Source organism: Terrapene carolina, unplaced genomic scaffold, assembly GCF_002925995.2.
Source record: "Terrapene carolina triunguis isolate 2854851 unplaced genomic scaffold, T_m_triunguis-2.0 Scaffold33356, whole genome shotgun sequence".
Lineage (NCBI taxonomy): Eukaryota > Metazoa > Chordata > Testudines > Emydidae > Terrapene > Terrapene triunguis.
In genome coordinates this window covers 977837-998569 of record NW_020697707.1, presented here as the reverse complement: position 1 = coordinate 998569, position 20733 = coordinate 977837, and the positions used below count along the sequence as shown (strand labels likewise).

The window sequence follows — 20733 nt, the reverse complement described above, 5'->3', positions numbered from 1 at the left end:
CCTACAAGGAGAGATGTTTCCAGTGAGTACAAGTATAAGGCATTAAAGTCAGAAACGGTTACAATAGAAATAAAGAGAAACTAGAGTGAGTTCAAGGTGAAGTCCTTGACCACAGGTTCCCATAGCATTGCTGACCAAACTCCTAGGTCAGGCCCAGTTCCCAAAGTCTATGAGCTGTTTAGACTTTGGGATTTCTAAGGTTTATCATATTAATTGGTTTATATTTTGTAATTTTGTTTTAAAGTTAACTGATCCGAAACCATTCAGCTGTGTACATAGCTTGCTCATTCGTATAAACCTGAGTTCCTAATGCTGTTTTCCAGGGCCTCCCTCCCTCCTGCCTTCTATTTGTTTGCACCCACTTGTTATATCTTGGGTCCTGATCCTGATTGGGGCCCCAAGGTGCTAATGAAATGTGAACAATTAATAATAATAAATCCTGATAACAATCCATTCCTTTCCCCTTGCCCCTCAGTTAGACTCAGTTAAATGAAGGCCATATCAAGCCTAGGTAAATAGGTCATGTTTTAAAAGCCTTGGCTAACACGTTTTAACAGGATGTTTCACCTACTGTAGAGAGTGCGTCATGTCAGCTGGTTGTGGTCAACCCTATGGGGGTTGACATGGCTGTAGTAGTCCAAAGACTCTGTCAAGTGTAAGGTTATGTCTACGTTGCACAGCCTACATCAGCATAGCCACCTAGTATAGATGCAGCACATGCCAACGGGAGTTTTTCTGCTAACGTAGGAACACCAGCTCCCCAAATGACATTGGCTATACTGACAGAAACATTCACATCCCTGACTGAAATTAGGGATGTAAATACCGTTTAAAAAGTTAACTGTTTAAATGATTAAAAGCATTTTGTTTAAATGGTTAACGGATTAAGAGGCTGGGCCTGCTCCGGCCAGGTGGCACTGCTCTGGACGCTTTGGCCAGGGGCCATGGCTGGGCCCGCTCCAGCTGGCGCGGGGCCGCTGAGGTTAATGATTAAGGCGGTTAACCGGTAAGACTGATGCTTACTGGTTCACCAGTTAACATTTTACATCCCTAACTGAAATAGCTACACTGGTATAAGTTTTAAGTGTAGACTAAGGGCACGTCTTCACTACCCGCCGGATCGGCGGGTAGCAATCGATCTATTGGGGATCGACTTATCGCGTCTAGTGAAGACGCGATAAAATCGATCCCCGATGGCTCTGCTGTCGACTCCGGAAATCCACCGCGGCAAGAGGCAGAAGCGGAGTCGACGGCGGCACGGCTGCGGTCGACTCGCCGCCGTCCTCACAGCCAGGTAAGTCGACCTAAAATACGCAACTTCAGCTACGCTATTCACATAGCTGAAGTTGCGTATCTTAGGCCGACCCCTCCCCCGTAGTGTAGACCTAGCCCAAGCTTACGTTGAAGTGAATGTGGCTCTCGGTAGGTGATACATACATGCTGATGGGACTGGAAGGTGTAACTTACACTACTAGCTTAGACTCCCTTCTGAATTTAGTTCAACCTATGTAGCTTGAATGCATATTGCCCTCCTTTTAGCCCCTTTAAAACATTTCTTCCTGAAAGTAAGACCATTGTTCTGAAGACATCCTATGGTTCAAAAATCTAATGCATTACTTTGAAATGAAAAGCAATATTGTCTGCCTGAACTCCTGCCGGCAAAGCTTATTACTACCACGAAGACTAATGGAATGTTTGAAATTGAATTATAAGGATAGTTGCAGAGAACGAGCCTGTAGCTATCTATAATTGCTCCGGTCATCCTGCTCGGCACTTTTTCTTTAAGCAGCAGCTAGATCAAAATTGATCATCATGGAGTTTGGAAGTAACCGTTAGTGCCCCGCTGATGTAAAGTGAACTTTGGATGGCTGCAGTGGCTCTGAACAAATTGCGAGAGATGGGAATATGTTGTCATTCTCAGACAAACCCCAGGATAGAAGGGATTTACATAGTTTTGCCAGGAGTTTTTTTTTTCTCCTCTCACTCTTAAGTTTGGCATGGTGTATCCTATAAATCTTACGCACGTTTTTTTCCTGCCTTTCTGATAGACTAGCACTGCAGTCTCAATCCACCTCTGTCCTCAGTCAGTTAGTTCTGGAGACAGCTTGTCTTTGATGCATAATTTTTGGTGGATAAACCAGTATTAACTCTATCCGCTGCATGTCTATTTTGCAAATTAAATTAAAAAAGCACCAAAATCGTGGTGTTAGGTTTCCTTTAAACCCACATGGCGGAAGAAATGTTGAGTTCTGGAGCAGGTGGTCCTCAGAACAGATTTCACTCAATCCGTAACTAGCCCCATAGCTCTTGCCTTCCGTAACTCATAAAGTTCTCAGAGGGGGCCCTGAGGGCCTGAGTTATTTTACAATGTATTGACAAGGAGCTGCAGCAGAAAGGCATAGCATAGCAGTAGCTAACATATTCCTCTGTTACGTATTTAATTATCTAGCCAAAATTTTTACCCTAATTTCATTTCTATTTTATAAGCCCATATTAAATAGGCACGAGTGATATGCAAATCTATTTACATGATCCACTTTTCCTAATTTCCTTAAAGGATAAACCACAAATCATAAAACAATTTATAAACATCAGGCATAAGCAGGCATTTTAAAATACTGGATGTTCCATTTTCTTTTTTCATGACTGCAAGCAACATTTTCTTTACTAAACAACTGGTCGTAGCAGAAATGACACGGAACATTCTCATTAACACAAATATTCGCAAGGCAACGAAAGGCAATGAAATCTCTTCCCTTCTCAGGGAACTACTCGAGCATAATCAGAAGACTAGAGAGGTATCCTAGATACTATCTTTCTCAAAATCATAGAAGTTTTAGACACATTTAATAACTGTTCTCTAAAAAATGCTTCACACTCCACCCCAAAACCTCAGGGAAGCCCAATCTCTTAATTAAGCTTTAGCACAATTTCACATCAGACAGTCATTGCAAAGTCATGGCAATTTTTTGCTTACCTGGGAGATCTCTAACCTTTCTGTGTCTTGAAACATGGAAATGCATGCTAATTTGGATTCTCTCTCCCCTCTTTCTCCAAAATGGAACTCTACAGTAAATAATAATGTTGCTACAGCTTTAGGACACATGGATCCTTTATAAGTGCCTATGATTCAATCTGCTACCACCGACAGAGTTCTCAGAAGGCTCCGTGTTCTCATTGCTAGTGAACATCTGTGCAATCTACGCACAATAGAAGCCTATGCCTATTTTAATCCAGTTTCTGCAGACATCGGTGTAACATCAGAGGACACACTCTCAGCCAACCAAGGTGACAGGTAAGATGTCAGTGCTCAAGTGAAGAGAAAAAGTGCCAGTCTCAGTGCACAGAAAGGATCATCATTCTTTCTGAAGGCAGCTTATAGGTCATGAATAAGCTTAGTTGCTGAATTGTAAGTAGACAGCCTTGTCTCCTTTTGTGAAGAAGACACGAGAGAAAAAGCTCAGTACATCATACGTTTCTGTGACTAAACACCACTATCAACTGCAGCCTAGCTCTAACTCACTCCAGCGAGAGAGACAGGGACAGAGATGAAAAAAGAGACAACTCAGAGACGACATATTCTGAAACGATGACACCACATATCCCTAAATGCAATCAGCCTTACTGTCCCCACATTCTCCCAACTGGAGTTCAATCACCCTATTCTCTGCACAAACCCAACTCCCTACTGACCTGAAAATAAGCAACTGAAAGATCTGCAGAGAGGATTCATTTCCCATATGGCCTTGGACAAGTCACTTCATCCTTGTATGTCTCAGATTAACCATCTGAAGGCTCATCCTGCTAAGTAATGAGCATCCTCAACTCCCATTGATTTCTTTGCTTGGCACCTCCCAAGAGTGATCCCCATAAAACAGAGTTAATAATATTTAATTATCTGCCCAACTCCAAGACATGCTGTTAAGATTCCTTCATGTTTATATAAATCCTCTGAAGAGGTATTTGCAGATAGCTGCTAATGGGTAAAGTTCCCAATACAAACACTAAACAAACAGAAGCACGCTGGGTAGATTTTCCACTGAAGTCAACAGAAGCTCTTCCATTGACTTCAATGGGAACAGAGTTAGGCCGATACCAACTGCTTCCAAACTCTGTCATTTTGGAACACACAGGAGAATTTTAGTTTCGGCAGAAATATGGATGGATATGTTCCAGCTTCTTTACATTTAATGCTTTTAAAAAGGAAACTCTAGCCGTGCTTAAAACTACACACTGAAATTTCAAAATATAAGATTGACCTCTGGGCAAGAAAAAACCGAGAAAAATGTTTGGTGTATTATGAATAGGCATTTTAGGTCAAAAGATCAGATTCATCAGTATATTCTGGCTGCTTTGCATCACTCTGGTGCCTGGTTTGCATCACAGGCATGGCATAAAGCAGCCAGAGCACACTTATGAATTTGGCCTGTTCTAGTCAAGTGCAAAACTGAAGCACATATAGAAGCAACTTTTCAAATGAGCAATTTAAAATCTCATAATATACATGCACAAATCAGTATTGTGTGCACACGTTTGTGAGAAAATCTGTAACATAATATACAAGGATCCCTACAACGGGTAGAATGAACACCACTGCAGGCCAAAATATAAAACAAATCAAACAGAGGAAGACACAAAGAATCACAAAATCACAAGTTTTACCAAATGCGTTTGTCATCATAGTTTGAAGCCGCAGACTTTTGGAAAGAGAAAATGGGTAGAGTTATCATCTTACATTTATCCAGAACCTTTTATTCGGATGGCTCCCAAAGCATTTTACAAACTGAACCAATAGAAAGGCCATAACCTTCATCCATCAGTGAAATGCAGCCACCTCTGAGGTGAAAGGTGACCACTGTTTGTAATAGTACACTTCAAATCTACATATTATTTTAGCACAGGAAGCAAAGACTAAATTACCCAATTAAAATCGCAGGGAAAATTTTAGGTTGGCAGAATGCAATTATGTATGGTGAGTTGGAATCTGGCCATAACACAGGGGTCAACGCTCCTACCCTTGTGAAGAATGCCATAGGATCTTTAGGGCTAGATTTTGCCACCTCGTGCATGTTGAATAGTATCTTTCCAGGTGGTTATTTGTAAAATAAGGTGCTACTCAATGTGAGGTAGGGTGGCAGAAAGTGGCCCTGAATGGCCAGGTTGTCCATTTTGTCAGAAGGTTGACAACTCCAATAGCATGACTCCATGTTGGGGCATCAATTCCGACTGACTCAGAAGTGCTTGCCACCTACTGTACCACCATAGCATAGACAATGTCTATCCAAAATGTGAGAGGGGGAGCTGTCTCAGCTTTTTGTGACATACCTGCGAAGCCACAGACATAGCACAAACGTTTCTAGGCTAGTGTGCAACATCAGTACAATGTGAGGTAGCATCTCACAACTGAAAATCAGGTGTGTGTCATGCCTTTCACTTCTCCAACAAGCATGTCACATGGATGCTGTCACTCTGTCTGGAGTGTTTCATGACCATGAGTGCCTACCTCAGGGCAGACTGTCAAAAATGGGGCAGATACCCCAACCTAGGGGTATGTCCTATAATTAGAGTTCACCAACCAAGTAACAAATGTGAACTCCTGGATCCCTGTAACAGTCTTACCATGGAATTTCCCTTGGGCTCTGCAGTCTGGACTTAGTGATAAATGGTCACTTACACCAAAAATCACAAAATATTCAGGTTGCTGCCAGTCCCAAGAGATCAGTCACCTCTCCCAGGTCAATTTGTACCTTAGATCTCACACCAAAGACAACACTGATATCCCATTCTACAGTAAACTAATTAAGGATTTATTAACTAGGAAAAAGAAATTGAGAGAGTTATTAACAGGTTCAGTCTAAGGTCCCAAAAGATGATGGAGATGTAGCAATCTGTCAGGACTGAATGTCATTTAGGGCTAGCCCAGCCTGACCCTGGGGATCTTTGCTGTTTGCTTCTTAGCTCCAGCCCTTCTAAAAATCCAGACAACAAAGAGAAAAAAAAATCTTCATGCCAACTATTTTTGTTTCCCTCTTCCAGCATTCCAACCAATGGGATGAGTCCTTCTGCATGTGGTTCTGCATGGGTGGATGGGGCAGTCAACAAAGCTTTTGTCCTACAATGGCCCACTTAATTTTGATAGCCCTCCTAGATGGGTGGGGGAGCCTCTCTTCCCGTCTGAGTTCACAAGTTCAGAGCAGGCATTTTTGCCGTTTTAAAACAAACGTATATTTTGCCTTGTAGCATGGGATGCAGACATTGCAAGTAAGATTAAAGCACGTAGCAACTTAGAAGCATTTTATAGAGTCTAAACACTAAACACATCCTCACCAGTCTAACACCTGTCTTGAACAATATTAACAGACAGGTGAGCTGGTCTGGTTTCCAGCTATGAATTTGTCAGTGCTCAGCTGATGCCTACAGACTTGGCCAGAGCTGGTATCTGTTTGACCAGTGTCACACATGCAGTCTGCACTCCTCTCTTTTAGCCGCCAAGCTGCCGGCAAGACTAAGCATCACTTAGAGCAGGGGTGTCCAACCTGAGCTTGAGAAGGAGCCAGAATTTACCAATGTACATTGCCAAAGAGCCACAGTAATACGTCAGCAGCCTCCCATCAGCTCCCGCCCCCGGCTCCCAGCGCCTCCCGCCCACCGGCAGCCCTGCTGATCAGCACCTCCCTCTCCCTCCCCGCATCTCCCGGTCACCTGTTTCGTGGCATGCAGGAGGCTCTGGAGGGGCAGGGGGAGGAGCGAGGGCATGGCAGGCTCAGGGGAGGGGGCGAGAAGGGGTGGAGTGGGGGCAGGGCCTGTGGCAGAGCCAGGGGGTTGAGCAGTGAGCACCCCCTGGCACATTGGAAAGTTGGCACCTGTAGCTCCAGCCCTGGAGTTGGTGCCTGTACAGGGAGCCGCATATTAACTTCTGAAGAGCCGCATGTGGCTCCGGAGCCACAGGCTGGCCACCCCTGCCTTAGAGAGACAAGGTGGGGGAAGTAATATCTTTTATTGGACCAACTTCTGCTGGTGAAAGGGACAAGCTTTCGAGCTCACACTGTGGTCCTCTTCAGAGGCTCTAGCTGAAGAGTTACAAGATCTTTGGCTTTTGTTGCTGAATGGCACATTTCAAGAACACGCTGTCTGGGCTAATCCATAGGAAATAACCTTTTAAAATATATATATATATATATTTAGCCTTAATCTTCAAGAAGGACTATTATATTAGTCACAGTCTGGATGATATTCTGTGTAAATTCACAGATGAACTTTTAAGGAGCCAGTTCTGCCTTTAGAAGCCAGAATCAAGTACCGTAACAATCAGGGAAGGATTCTATAGCTCTTTTACTGTGGCACTATCTCTTTGAAGATCAGGGCCAGCTAAAAGGAAACAGGAAATTACTGGGTCTGGGAGATAGAAACTTCAGGAAAGCTTGAGAGAATGTAAACTGTTGTTGAACCAACGCAGTTTGTCCCGCTCGCCTCCATGACACAGAGTCAGAAGCAATTTCCCTTCAAGAGTGCAAACCGAGAAAAGAAAAGCAGAAAACTAAAGACTACGTCTTCAGTTCCTTGTGCCAGGTCGCTTCCTCCCTGATAGGCCAACAGACTGACCCAGTTGGCAGCAGCACTCCGGCAGGATCTGCACAGCATCTCAGCTCACCGCGGAGGGCTGAGAGGAGACGAATGCACCAGGCAGCATGACCAGGAACATTTTTGTTTTGTTTACTTTTGAGATAGGGAGGGAAATTTAGAGGCTGTTTTTAAGGAAGTCTGATTAGTCTTTCATATGAAAACACGAGATGAGACGTGAGCCCCGACTGCGCATAACACAGGGGAAATTAGAAACTTGGGGAAATCTGAGATTAGGCGAGATGAGCAGAGAGAGACCTGGCTTGCAATTGGATTTCAGACAAGGAACTCTTTACAAAGCTGCAAATGAGGTCAGCTTTCACTTCAGGGAAATCGGGAGAGGCTAAACAATGCAGCAAGAGACGACACATTCACTGGTAATGGGGGGTTTAAATGCCTCCAATCCAATCGGAGGACAGAAGAACAGAAAAATAGACGGTCATGTTGGGGTACATTGTACGGATAGAAAAAATGCACAAGGTGTGGTGGCCAAAAGGTCATGTGTCTAGGAAAGCAGGCTCTGAAAACATGCAGGGCAAACCAACAGTTGAATAGGTAAGTGCCTTATATTTGGGGCCTGTGTCAAGCATCGGAGAAAACGTCAGCACTTGGAGGATGGGACTGACAAGGAGGCAAATGCGACTGCTATTATAGAAGGGACATTCCAAAAGCTGACTTCCACCCCGAGCTGGAGAATACACGTTATCCTGAACAATCTGGGTGGCCAAGTAAACTGAGTTTGTGGCTCATCACAGCCCATTCATTAAAAGCCTATGCAGGCAGGAGGCCAATGCAAATGATTTACTCATCTGAAAATTCGTGATATAAATGTGCAAAGAATCCTGGAAGTCTGCAATGTGTTCGATGAGAATGGTCTCTTATACAGAGGGCCTTATTCTCATTTACATTAGGTCCCTTTGCCCAGCTCTGGCAGGGCAAAGGCATTTTTAAGTGGGCGTGAATGTAATTTATACTCTCTTTGAGACCTCTTCACAATGCCTACAGGGGTCCTTGTGTAAATGAAAACCAGGCCCCGAGAACCTATGAAAATAGATTTAAAAGAAGGAGGAAAGCCTCATGCTCTGAGGACTGTTCAAAAGGCCTCATTCTTCCTTCTGTAGAAGGGTAAAGCGGAGCAAATGAGACAAGAAAGAAATCAGATGGCAGATATCTGAGAAACAGTCTTTTTCCATAAACTGGGGGCTGATCACTTAACACGGGTGAACAGACTGAACTAAACCACGAGACTGTGCACATGTTGTATTGGGAACCCTCAGCTAGAGTCTATTATGTCACTCACACTTACATTGTCTATCCACATCACAAATGGTATCTGCAGACGCTATTGATATGGCCCAGTTATCACTCAAGTTGCTGAGAGATGCTCGTGTCAGAAGTACAGTTCTAGAAATAAAGCAGACATATATACCCCTTCTTTTTCTTAGTACAGCTTTCTCAGGTGTATGGCAGATCGATACCTAGTGGGAAATGAATCAGATACACTACATAGCCTTATGCACCATAGATGCGGGCAGGAAACCTTGAAGGCAAATGCCAGGAACTTTCCTGGCATACTTAAGTGCTTACATTTTTAGTCCTGTTCAACACACTTGCATAATACTGGCCAGCCTCTACGAGAAGGAAAGGATCCCTTGTGAATGCCCTAGGCACTGCGTATATAGCTCGGTGTAACACACTGACACGTTTCAGCTGCCCCAAAGAGAAGACAAGCCTGGAAGCGTGGGGGGAAGGTTTCTAATGATACTCACAAAAAGAGACAGATAATATGAAATAGGATAACGGAGCTAGTTCAGGAAATGGAGCCCGAAGTGCGGCCACAGTGGGCCCATGAGTCATGGGGATCCCTGCCCCAGCAGGGCCGGGTGGAGATGATGAGAGGGAGGTGACTGCACGTGGAGTGAGAGCTCCATAGCAACTAGACCCTGAGCACTCTGGAGAAACAAGATGGCTCAGTTTCATTACAGCCCCGGCAGGCTACATTTTAGGTTTCTCCTTTTACACAGGAATTCAGTTTTCACTGTTCCCAGAACTCTCTCCACAGAACCACACCCAGATCTCCCTTGGCTGCCAATAAGTTTGTCAGTAAGAGGCAACTGGAGTGATGTTTTTGTAATTAGGGCACTTGCCTATTAGGAAGTGGGCTGATGCCCCTAGAGCACCAGGAGCCCTATTTCATACAGGCCAATGAACAGACATCAGAGGCACACACTGCTACCGAGGTCTCTACAAAGCTGACCTGGATTTGAACCAGCCAACTAGACATGAAAAGGGTCTAGCCTCGCTCTTTATCAAGCCGCGGTGCCTACCACAATGGTGCCCTGATCCTGATTCGACTCTCTGGGTATGATCGCAATATAACCAATATCGTCGTTATCATTTCTATCCCACAAATGTAGTGTACAGTAAATAAATGCACATAATGATTTTAATTCCAAAAGCATTAATAAACACCTGTTCTTGTTTGGTTTCTGCAAGAACAATTCCCCCAAAGGGGAAACACTAACACACATAGGTCCCAATCCTGCAGCTAGGTCTGCAGAGGCAAACCCTTGCACGTGCTGACTGCTAAGGTCTGCTTGCCTGGATCCGATTGCAGGACTGGTGCCATAATAGTTCACTGAGCCAGCAAGTATGTAAGTGCACATACTGGAGTTCTTATTCTTGGTTAGAGGCTCTTTTTCCTCTCAGCTCTATGGTTTTGTCTTCCTATGTGAAATGTTTTGCTATTTGTGTGTCTCACCTGTTTTAAACAACACCTTCAATTACAAAATACCCCTACGCTTAACCATTGTGGCTTGAGTTAAACTGAAATAAAGTAGTGAAGTGCTTCATAAAACATGCAGTCTAGGTCAGTGTTACGGCTCAGTCTGCCAAGCTTTTACTGCTCCTGCATGTTATTGTAGCAAGTGCTATATTATAAGTTCAATAAAGTCATGCTTTAGTCTTGATTTATATGCTGGTGAGTGATATCTATCTATTTGCTTATCAGATGGACTAATGAAATACTTCCATCCCATAGAGATGTGTTGATTCAAAGTCTGCTTTTCTTCCCCTTTTAGCTGTAGAATCTTTCTTATTAGTCTCAGATGTGCACTCAAATTCTGTAGATAAACAGAAATATACTAACTCTACTAATTTCTATTGGTATACTCCTAATTTCAGTTTAATCTTTTAACTCTTTAAGATTAATGCATTCTGCTAACGGCGATAGAGACAATGTGTCTTTGAATGCTAGGTAGTAAAGTCCATTCACCAACTTCCTAAAATGACACGGAAGCTTTTCATTATAAAGGACCTGTCAGCTAAATCCAACCTGATAACTGTAACGTCCCCTTCTCTTCTCACTCCTCCATTGCCAGGGCCCCAATATAGCAAACCACTTCAGCATGTGCTTAACTTTAAGCATGATCCTAAATTCATCCTTCCCCAAGAAAGCACATATTTAACTTTCCATTCTTAAGTCCCCTTGACTTCGGTGAGTCTTCAGTATGTCCTTAAGAGCTTTAATGAAGAAGAATGGATTTAGGCACATGTTTAAGTTGCATTGCTGACTCGGGGCCTAAGTCAGGGTCCCAGGTTAAATCTGCTTGCGTGAGTGACCAATGTCCAGTCCTCCCCTACACATTCTATAATGTCCAATCTCTAGTGCTCCTCAGTATGAATCAATGGGTATGTCTACACTACATCTGAGAGCAAGCCTCCCCATCCGGGGAGCTCGCAGGGCTCGCAGTTGTGTTGCTCTGATGTTGTGACTCAGTTGGAGCTCAGGCTCATAAGCCAGGGGACGTGCTTAAAGTTAAGCACTTGCTGAAGTGCTTTATGTCCTGGGGCCCAAGCAATGGAGGAGTGAGAGGAAAAGGGGTTTACAGTTAGCAGATTGGATTTAGCTGAAATGTCCCAAATCTGCCTTCTGTTCAAGGTTCGGTACAAGGAGAAATATTCTCTAACTCTGTCGGGAAATATATTATAACTGAAAATAAAATAAAATAAAAATGCTTCCGAAAGTTAGTCAGTGTATCGAGGGTACAAAGGTTTTCTAAAATAAAGACAATTACTCATTCTCCCTCTCCACCCCTCCCTCTTCTAACATGGGTGCAAAGGAGCAGAGCCCTATGGATGTTTGGGCATGGAAGGGGACATGCCAATGCTGAGGCATTATGGCTTTTCTCATCCCTCAGACAACTCCAGTGCCCCTCTGTGGTGCACAGCAAAGTCTGGCTCTAGCCCATGGGGTTTCTATGTAAATCACAAACCAGTGTAGAATGATCCCCCAGATCCCTAGTGGAATTTACTGCACAAAGAATTTCACCCGGAAAGCAAAATAGATGACTCGCAAGCTGTCAGGTGTCTCCTAGACAGCTATGATAAGACAGCGGCACTTGGAAAGCTCGTGCGAGGATTGTTGCTAGAGACAGCTTCCTTCTTAATGCATTGAGAAGTCTGAATTTATTCACCAATTTACTTTGATATTCATGTTCTCACTGACATTCTTCAGAACATTTTTATGAAGCACATTGCAATTTAAAACAAGTCTTTGAGAAATAACCCGCAGAAAAGAAGAGCTATTAATTGCCTGACAGTTGTATCCCAATTCTTCATGCCAGCCATGCACTGTTCCCCATGGAAAAGGTTATTAGAGTCTGACAAACAGATCATTGCACCTAACAAAGCTTTGGATCTGGCATGTGGTTTCTGCTAGGGGAGCCACTCTCCAGCCTTGCCTGAGAGCTGCTCACCCAGACACAGAGAGACAATCTTTTGTGGGTGGGTACACTTGGAAGATTTCACTCCAATACTCCATCTATGCAGCCCTTTGATATGCCTCTTCTGAAAAAGAGAGACAAGGTGGGTGAGGTAATATCTTTTATTGGACCAACTTCTGTTGCTGAGAGAGACAAGCTTTTGAGCTTACACAGAGCTCTTCTTCAGGTCAGCTGTTCTTCTGAAAAATGCAGACTTTCATTTCCATTTTCCTTCTGAGAACTTATCACAGCAGAAGAGAGTAGCGGAGAATGACATTATTAGGTGTTTTGCTTTTAGCCAAATCTTAGAGCTCTTGTAAGCAAGGTCTTTTAATAGAGAACTGTCAAGGCACTTGAAACTGCCATCAAGCAAAGTGCTTTATATATCAGGGAGACTTTTCTTTTTCCCCTCCCCCTTAATTTCCAGCCCAATGGTACAATACCGTTTAAAAATGAATGTGTGTGTGAAATGATACACATCAAATGAGCTCCTGCCAGTAAAAAGGTGACTTCAGAGCAATTTTTTACACAAAGCAACATATTGCTTCCCGCTTTTCCCTTTTTACTTGACTACTTTCGGAGATCAAGCCTGCTGATTTTAAACCAGATTAGTTGTAAATATAATAGCCAGCGATTCTCATGGTCTGTTCAGAGATTTGTACCCTCAAAGATTTTTTGTTCCATACACGGTAAGAGGAATCAACTTTAATAAGTGGCAGTAGAATTTGCTAGTGTTTAATACACGTTTTTCATTTTATGTAGATGTATATTTCTGATGCCTGATCTACACCCCAGACTTCTGCCAGCAGAGCTACGTCAGTCAGAGGTGTGAAAAGATGTGATCTCTGAACAACATAGCTGGTTGAAGTCCCTAGTTTAGGGAATGTGTTTTTACACTATAGCTTGTTTTGGTCATGGTTAGTGGTTTTACTAAACAGGTATAAAGCGCAGTTTGTCCAGGATTGCGGCGTTCATACGAGGAGCTCTCTGACGATACAGTATACTGGTATTCCGATAGCAATAAAGTGCTCCTAGTGTAGACATGGCCTTTCGGTGAGAAGGTGATCGAGCTTATTTCAGTACTGCAGAGTCTTTATTTAGGGCCCATGGAAGCCAATGGCAAAACTCCAATGTAAATGGTATTTGGCCCTTAATACGTAAATGTCGGTACCTATTGTCAATTTCGATTTTCTAAAGACAAAGCGTGGAGTATTTCTGGTAATGGGGAAGGAGAGAATTTAATTGTCCTTGTCCTCCAAGTAGGCTCTCTCACTCACGTGCTATTTCCTCACTGAAAATTATATTATTAATGCAATAATAGTAATTTTTATTTAATAAGCACCTGCAGCAAAGTGTATTAGAGCAAACCAATTCAACATACAAATTATTGTGCCTGGCATTTCTGAAATGTGTGTGTGTAGTTAGAAAGTATAATAAAGGCACCACAATACTAGTCTTTCCTTGACTCTAAAAAAGTGATCTAATTTCTAGCAATAAAAAAATACAACCCTGTACAAAAATAAAATGTGCTCAGACTCAATGGCACATTTCACCCAGTAGATAATTTCTACAGTCTTGTTATAAACCTGTCAAAAAGCTGATTTATAATGAAATGCTGACAGGCTCCTAACTATAGCTGCGCTAATGGATCCACTGTAATAAACGTGTCTCTATCCATAAATCCACCTCCCTAGTACATAAATCACTAATAAATAAAATCAGCTAAAATTCAGCTATATAATCTTGCTCATCTAGAGACTATAGATATCCCTGTGAATGTTTCCTTTCTGGTCCATATTAAGAGAGGATTCTTGGTAACCAGACACAGTGGTCCAAAGGGAGAGGACACTGCAGAGAAAACGAGTATGAATGATAAGAGCTGGGAGGGAGTCCAATAGGGGGACTGATGATTAAAGAAGCAGTCACTGTGACTTTTAACACCCAGCCCACATTCAAGGATCCCTTACAATTAAAGCACTGAGGTCCCGTGGAGGAATGTTCCAAAACATGCCCTCTCACAACAGCCACACTGTGGGGCTCGGGAAGTTACTTTAAAATACTGCACTCATATTTCTACAAGGGGTGCAGAGCGACTGAGCCAGTTTATGCCAATTCAGTCAAAACTTCTTCAGCAGCCCTATGGCGCATACGTCGGAGCAGGAGCGAAGCCACCATATACACAGACGCAGTACGTGCTCCTTCCCGCAGCCATCCCCTGGCAGCAGGCATGGAAAGGGGGGCTGCAAGACCTACAGACTGATTCCTGATCTCCTGGAGCCAAGAACTCCTGAAAGGGTGACACTGGATGCTATAATTGGCTCACTATGAACAAAACCCACCTGTTTGTGTCCTGTGGTTTAAATTTTACTCTTGCATCAGGGTGCCTAATGAATCTGTCTCGCAGTTTGTGGTAAATCTATGCCAGCTGACAGCCCAGCGTGAATTTGGAAATGGTTGGGAGAATATGCTGTGTGACCGTCAATAATGGCATCAATAATGAAGCTATGCAGGGACTGATTCTGGCAGAGCCCACTCTAACACTCCAACAAGGCCATGGATATTTCTGTGGTGCTGGAGATGGCTGCCAGAGGCACCTGCCATCTTTTCTAGATCCCCGCCAAGTAGATCCACAAGTTGAGGGAAAGGAAAGGGACGGTCAAGCCACACTAGGAAGATCCAACCTCCAGATCTTCTCATGCTAGAGGGAGAAAGAGTGGGCTACCGATGTGTGTGTGTGGGGGGATCATTCTCACATGGGGAGTGCAGCATAAAGACTCAGAGTGTCATTATTGTAAAAAGAAGGGACATTTGGCTAGGTGCTGCAGAATTAGAGTCAGGGAATGCAGGGATACCTGGAAGACAAAGGGGAATAGGATGCACCATGTGGAAGGAGCATCAGCTGGAGACCCTGAACTGGAGAAGGAGGAACCAGATGAGCTGCTCGCTCTCGTGAATCAAATGAACTCTTGTTAGGCCCAAAACTAGTCAAGATACAGCTGAATGGGCAGAATGTGAAAAATGGAGCTTGACACAGAGGAAGCAGCTATGGTGTTGGTGCAAGAGACCTATAAAGATATTGCTGATGCATTCCCCAGTTTGACTTTATCCCCTATCTGAGCTATACTCAAATCCTGCCCTGCGGAGAAAATTCCCATATTGGGGAGGGTGGAAGTCGAGGTGAGGTATCAGTCCAGGGGGCTCGTCTCCCTCTCTTTGTGGTAACTGGGGCAGGGCCAAACCTTTTTCGACAGTATTGGCTCTTCACCTTAAAGCAAGACTGGAAAAGACTCCTGGGAGCACTGTATCACATAAGCACAAGATCGATCAATGACCTTTTGAAAAAATATGAGTAAGTATTTAGAGAGGAGCTGGAAGAACTCCAGAATCTCAAGGTGAAAAAAATGTGTAGATACCATTTCACACCCCTGATTTTGCAAGGCCCACCCTGTTCCTTATGCTCTACAAGCCAGGGTAGAAGAGGAACTCCGACGGTTAGGGACCACAGGGATCATCTAACAAGTGAAATCCTCTGAGCGGGCTGCTCTGGTAGTGCCAGTAGCAAAAGCTGACGGTTCCATAGGTATGTGTGGCGATTACAGACAAACTGCAAACCAGGCTACCACTTGGAGCACTCTCTGATTCCCTGCACAGAAGAGCTTTACAACAAGCGAGTGGGTGGAGTCTTGTTTACCAAGCTAGATATGCCACAGGCTTACCAACAGGTAGTCCTGGATGAAGACTCGCAGGCTGTGATCACTGTCAATACTCATAAGAGACTCTATAGGTATACCTGCTTACTGTTAGGGATTTCCTCTGCTTGAACTATATTTCAAAGAGTCATGGAAGAGTTATTGGTTGGATTGCGCAATGTCAGGGTATACCTAGACAATGTTCTTATGACAGGAGAGACAAAAAGTGGACCATCTACGGAACTTAGAACACTCCTACAAAGGTTAAAGGAAGTGGGATTGTGACTCAAGTGCTCAAAGTGCGTTTTCATGGCTAAGAAGGTGGTTTATTTAGGACATTGTGTTTCGAGAAAAGAACTGCAACTACTGGAAGAGAAGGTTAAAGACATCAAAAAAGCTCCAGTTCCAAAAATTGTGAGTGAGCTCAAGGCAGACGTCCCTTTGCCTTTTAAACTATTATGGATAATTCCTAGCAAATCTGTCAATGATGCTTGCCTGCCTTCACGCACTGCTCAAAAATGGTGCACAGTGGCACTGGGGTAATGATCTGGAGATCACCTTCAAAGAAACCAAAGGGCTTCTGAAGTCAGCCAAACTCCTAGTGCATTTTGACCTCAAGTGTGACCTACTTGCGATGCTTCACTCTATGGTGCGGGCGCTGTACTTTCACACTGAATGGAATATAGAACTGACAGGCCACTCTGCTATGCCTCACGCTCCTTATCGTCATCAGAACAATGGTATCCGCAGTTAGATAACGAAAGATTGGATATTGTCTTTGCTGTCAAGAAGTTCCATCAATATCTCTATGGGTGACACTTCACTATAACAACTGACCAGAAGCCACTTTTGGGACTTCCGGACAAAGTCAAAGCTATTCCTCCTATGGCCGCCATGCCTGCAATGTTGGGCATTATTGCTAATTGTCTACCAATATCAGCCGATCGATAAGCCGCGAGTGGCTCTGTTCTGCCCCAGGTCTCTCATTTAGTATAGCATGGGTGGCCCAAGTTGATAGTATCTTTGGACACACATCCGTATTTTCACAGGGGTTGTGAACTAAGTCTCCGAAGCAGAGTTCTCCTCCGGGGATCATGAGTTATATAATACATTCCCAGGCAGGAAGGTTAATCCTGGAGAAACTGCACAGAACACACTCTGGGATGACCCGAATGAAAACTCTAACCAGAAGTTATGTCTGGAGGCCAAGTCTAGATAGAGAGATGAAGTAAGTAGTACTGCGCCATGTCACATGCCAACAGTTAAGAAAATTCCTTCCAGTAGCAGACCTATCACCAAGGGAATAGCCAGGAAGGCCTTAGATCAGACAACACATCAACTATGTTGGTCTCTTCCTTGGGTCAATGTTCCTTGTTGTGGTGGATGCACATTCTAAATGGATGGAAGTCATTTCAGTCAGAGTAGCTACCTCATCTATAACAACTGAGGAGCTTTGTTTCTTGTTTAGCACACCGAGGTCTCTGACAATGCTAATGTCTTTACCAGTGAGGAATTCCAGGCCTTCTTGAGGGCTAATGAGATCAAACAGATAACATCTGCTTCCTACCACCCATCCACACATGGGCTGGTAGAGAGCTGTTCAGTCCTTTAAGAATGGATTCAGGAAGGTTACGGAGGGGTCGCTGCAGATGAGACTGTCTTGGTTCTTGTGTAATTATAGAACAACCTCACATGCTACAACAGGGGTATTGCCTGTGGAACTACTGATGAGGTGGCGGATACATACCCGCTGGAGTTTCTTGAAACCTTGTCTGGAGCAACAAGTGCATCAACATCAAGAAAATATGAAACACTATAGTGACCATCAACAGAGCACTTGCTTTGTGTCTCCTGGAATACTCATTTGGGTTCACAGCTTTGTGGGAATGCCCAAGTGGTTGCCTGGAACAATTATAAAAGCTACAGGCCCACTTTCCTATCAGGTCGCTGTAAGAGATTTCCTGGTGAGACAGCACATAGAGCATTTACTTGCCCGAGGAAGAGGTGAGGAACCTGAGTCAGGTTCACAGGATTCACTGTCTCCACCTGGCGGTGATGGATCAGCAGATGCTACTGTTCCTGTGACAAACCCAAGTTCAGAGTCTGAGGAGGTAAAGTTTGCTCCTGTTGGAGCAGGTAATGGAATGGACCTCTTGAAGGATTCTCAGTCTCTTAGTACTGGGGTGCTTGTGGAGTTATTGCCAGTCCTGGCTACGGTGGGAACATCTACACCAGTTCTGCTTTACCAGGAGACAACACAACCCCCCTGTCTGCTTGGATCTAGTCTTTGTGTGACTTGTGGAAGAATCTGTAGAGTGGGGGTGAATTGAGGCAGAATAATCCCCTTTTTCCTTTTTCCCACATGAGGTTGGGTCGTCTACCCTGCACCTCTAGTTAGAGTTCCAGTTACTATACTGAGCTGTTGATTTTCCTCTCAGTGAACTTTGTTGAACTATGAGGGGAAGGGTATTGTATCCTGGGGGTTTAGGATAGTCCCTAGACATATATTTGGAGTGTATATATATATAGGAGTTTTGCCTGGTCCCTGGGGGCCATTTTGGAAGGTAATAAAGAAGCAGTTGTTGAGAACAGACCTGGTGTGTTGTGCTCCCTACATACCTAAGGGCTGTTACAAACCCCCACAGGAAGCTGGAGGCGGTATTAGGAGGATTCTCCAATGGATATGATGAAGGAGCGATTAGAGAGATAGAAGGAGCTTACACTTCATCTTAAACCTATTCTCAGTCAATTTAAACCAAAATAAGCCTGTTGTAAACAGAAATAACAGTGTCCACACTGCCCTTTGCATGGCTTAACTAAATCGGTTTAAAATCTTAGATTAAACTGGTGCAACTTGTTCCTGTAGATAAGGCCAATATTTCTGGCTTTCATGGCCAAGAACCATTAATTCAAGTGACAGCAGACCAGTGTCCTTTTAAACTCTCCACTTCCTCCAAAATCTTTATTTCCCTTTAACAAATAAACCAGCATTTACATTTTTAAGCCTTTTAATGGGTTGTTTTCATCTTTCTGGCCACAGGATGATTTCAGAAGGTCTCTCAATCCCTGAATCAATCTTAGAGTGCCACTGGATGTTCCCTGAGGCAAATACTTGCACCAATGAGCATCTTGCATCTTGATGTATCAACACTTCTTGAAGGTGACCTAGCAACTGATTTTCCACCACCCTGTAAAGCTGCCGGTGGAACTCGGCCAAATGATATTTCTAGCCAGATAATATTATTTCCTGAGTTTCAGTTAGTAATTTAATAAAGCCCAAATGACAATCCAAAGGCTGGATGAGAATTGTACATTTTAGCTCAGCTATGCTAGTCCTGGCCTTGGTCCAAATGCTGAATTTGTCTCACATACAGTAATTACTAGATAGATTTTGATCTTTTTCATATTCACTGTAAAGTTGGAAACAAAGATTTCTGAAGATCAACACCAGAAGATAAGAGTTCAAAATAAATCAGGGAAAGGAACGACATCAGTAGTTTTACTTCCAAATATTAGATTAAAACAAAATAGTGGGGGAATTTACAAAAACTTATAGATTAAAAATGTTTGTGTGTGTGTTTGGCTTTTTAAAAACATGAGTATTCGCCTAGAATGTGACCTAAAACAACAACAGCAGTATTGCCAAACCCTAGAGCTCCAAAACCATGAGTCAGGCCAAAAAAAATCGTGTGATCAGCTTAAGAATCACAAGATTTTAAAAAATAATAAATTAGCAGTTCTTTTATTTTGTCTGCTGCTTTTGAGCCCTTAAGATTGACATTTCCCAAGCTTTTCCCCACAACCATGAGGGCTAGCAACTTTCTTTTTCTTTGAAATGAAAGCTGGGATTCCTCTGCAACAACAGGACAGGGGCTTTAAGAAAGGCACCGAATATTGCAAGATCAGCAACAAAATTCTGAGAGTTGGCAATGCCGCAACAACGCTGTTACTAGTGCTTGGGAACCAGAACTGAAACGGCTTAGAAGCTGCCGATAAGCTAACGTGAAAGCAAAGCGCCTATGTGCACTATCCAAATGGAGTGAAATGCAAAAAAGGAAACTAACAGCTTAAATGCTGAGAAGGACGTTAGATGAGATCATTTCTTTTAGTCCTAGAAATGTTTGGACCAAACTGTGTCTCTGTGTGGAAACAACAGCCTGAAGTTCCCGAGCTGAATGCCTCTGAATCCTTCTGTCAGCTTTCTCAGTCTCCCTGCATCCACAAACGAAAATGGGTGTCTGGCCCACCAAATGTGAGTCTCTCATGCCTCTGCCCCAACTTGCTGAGTCAGAGCGGCCATGTTTTGAGGAGCTCCTTGAGTGACATTCAGTACAGGGCGGGGTTTTGTTATGGGGGATAACTCATTGGGGGAAAACTGGTTTTGTGCTCCCGCTCTGTTGTGCACCCTTCATTTTGGCTCCCCTGTCTCTCACATTATGCCTCCCCCTGCCGATTCGCTCCCCCATTCTCCTCTGTAACATGGCCACAGTGAGAGACAGGGTCAGCTGCACCCTCTTTATCCTCCCTGGCTGCTGGCTCGACCTCACTGCCAGCCAGTGGGAGGGGTGGGGGCTGGGAGTGGTGCAAAGGGAGGAGGAGACAAAGTCTGGCTGCCTATCTCCCCAGAGACCCTGTCCCCAGAAAGCATGGAGGAGGTCACG

General features: G+C 43.8%; 1 protein-coding gene across 3 annotated transcripts in view; it reads right to left on the bottom strand.

Moving 5' to 3' along the window:
- Nucleotides 1-20733, bottom strand: part of NRG1 (neuregulin 1) — a 237281-nt gene that overhangs the window by 37008 nt on the left and 179540 nt on the right. The window lies entirely within an intron of this gene.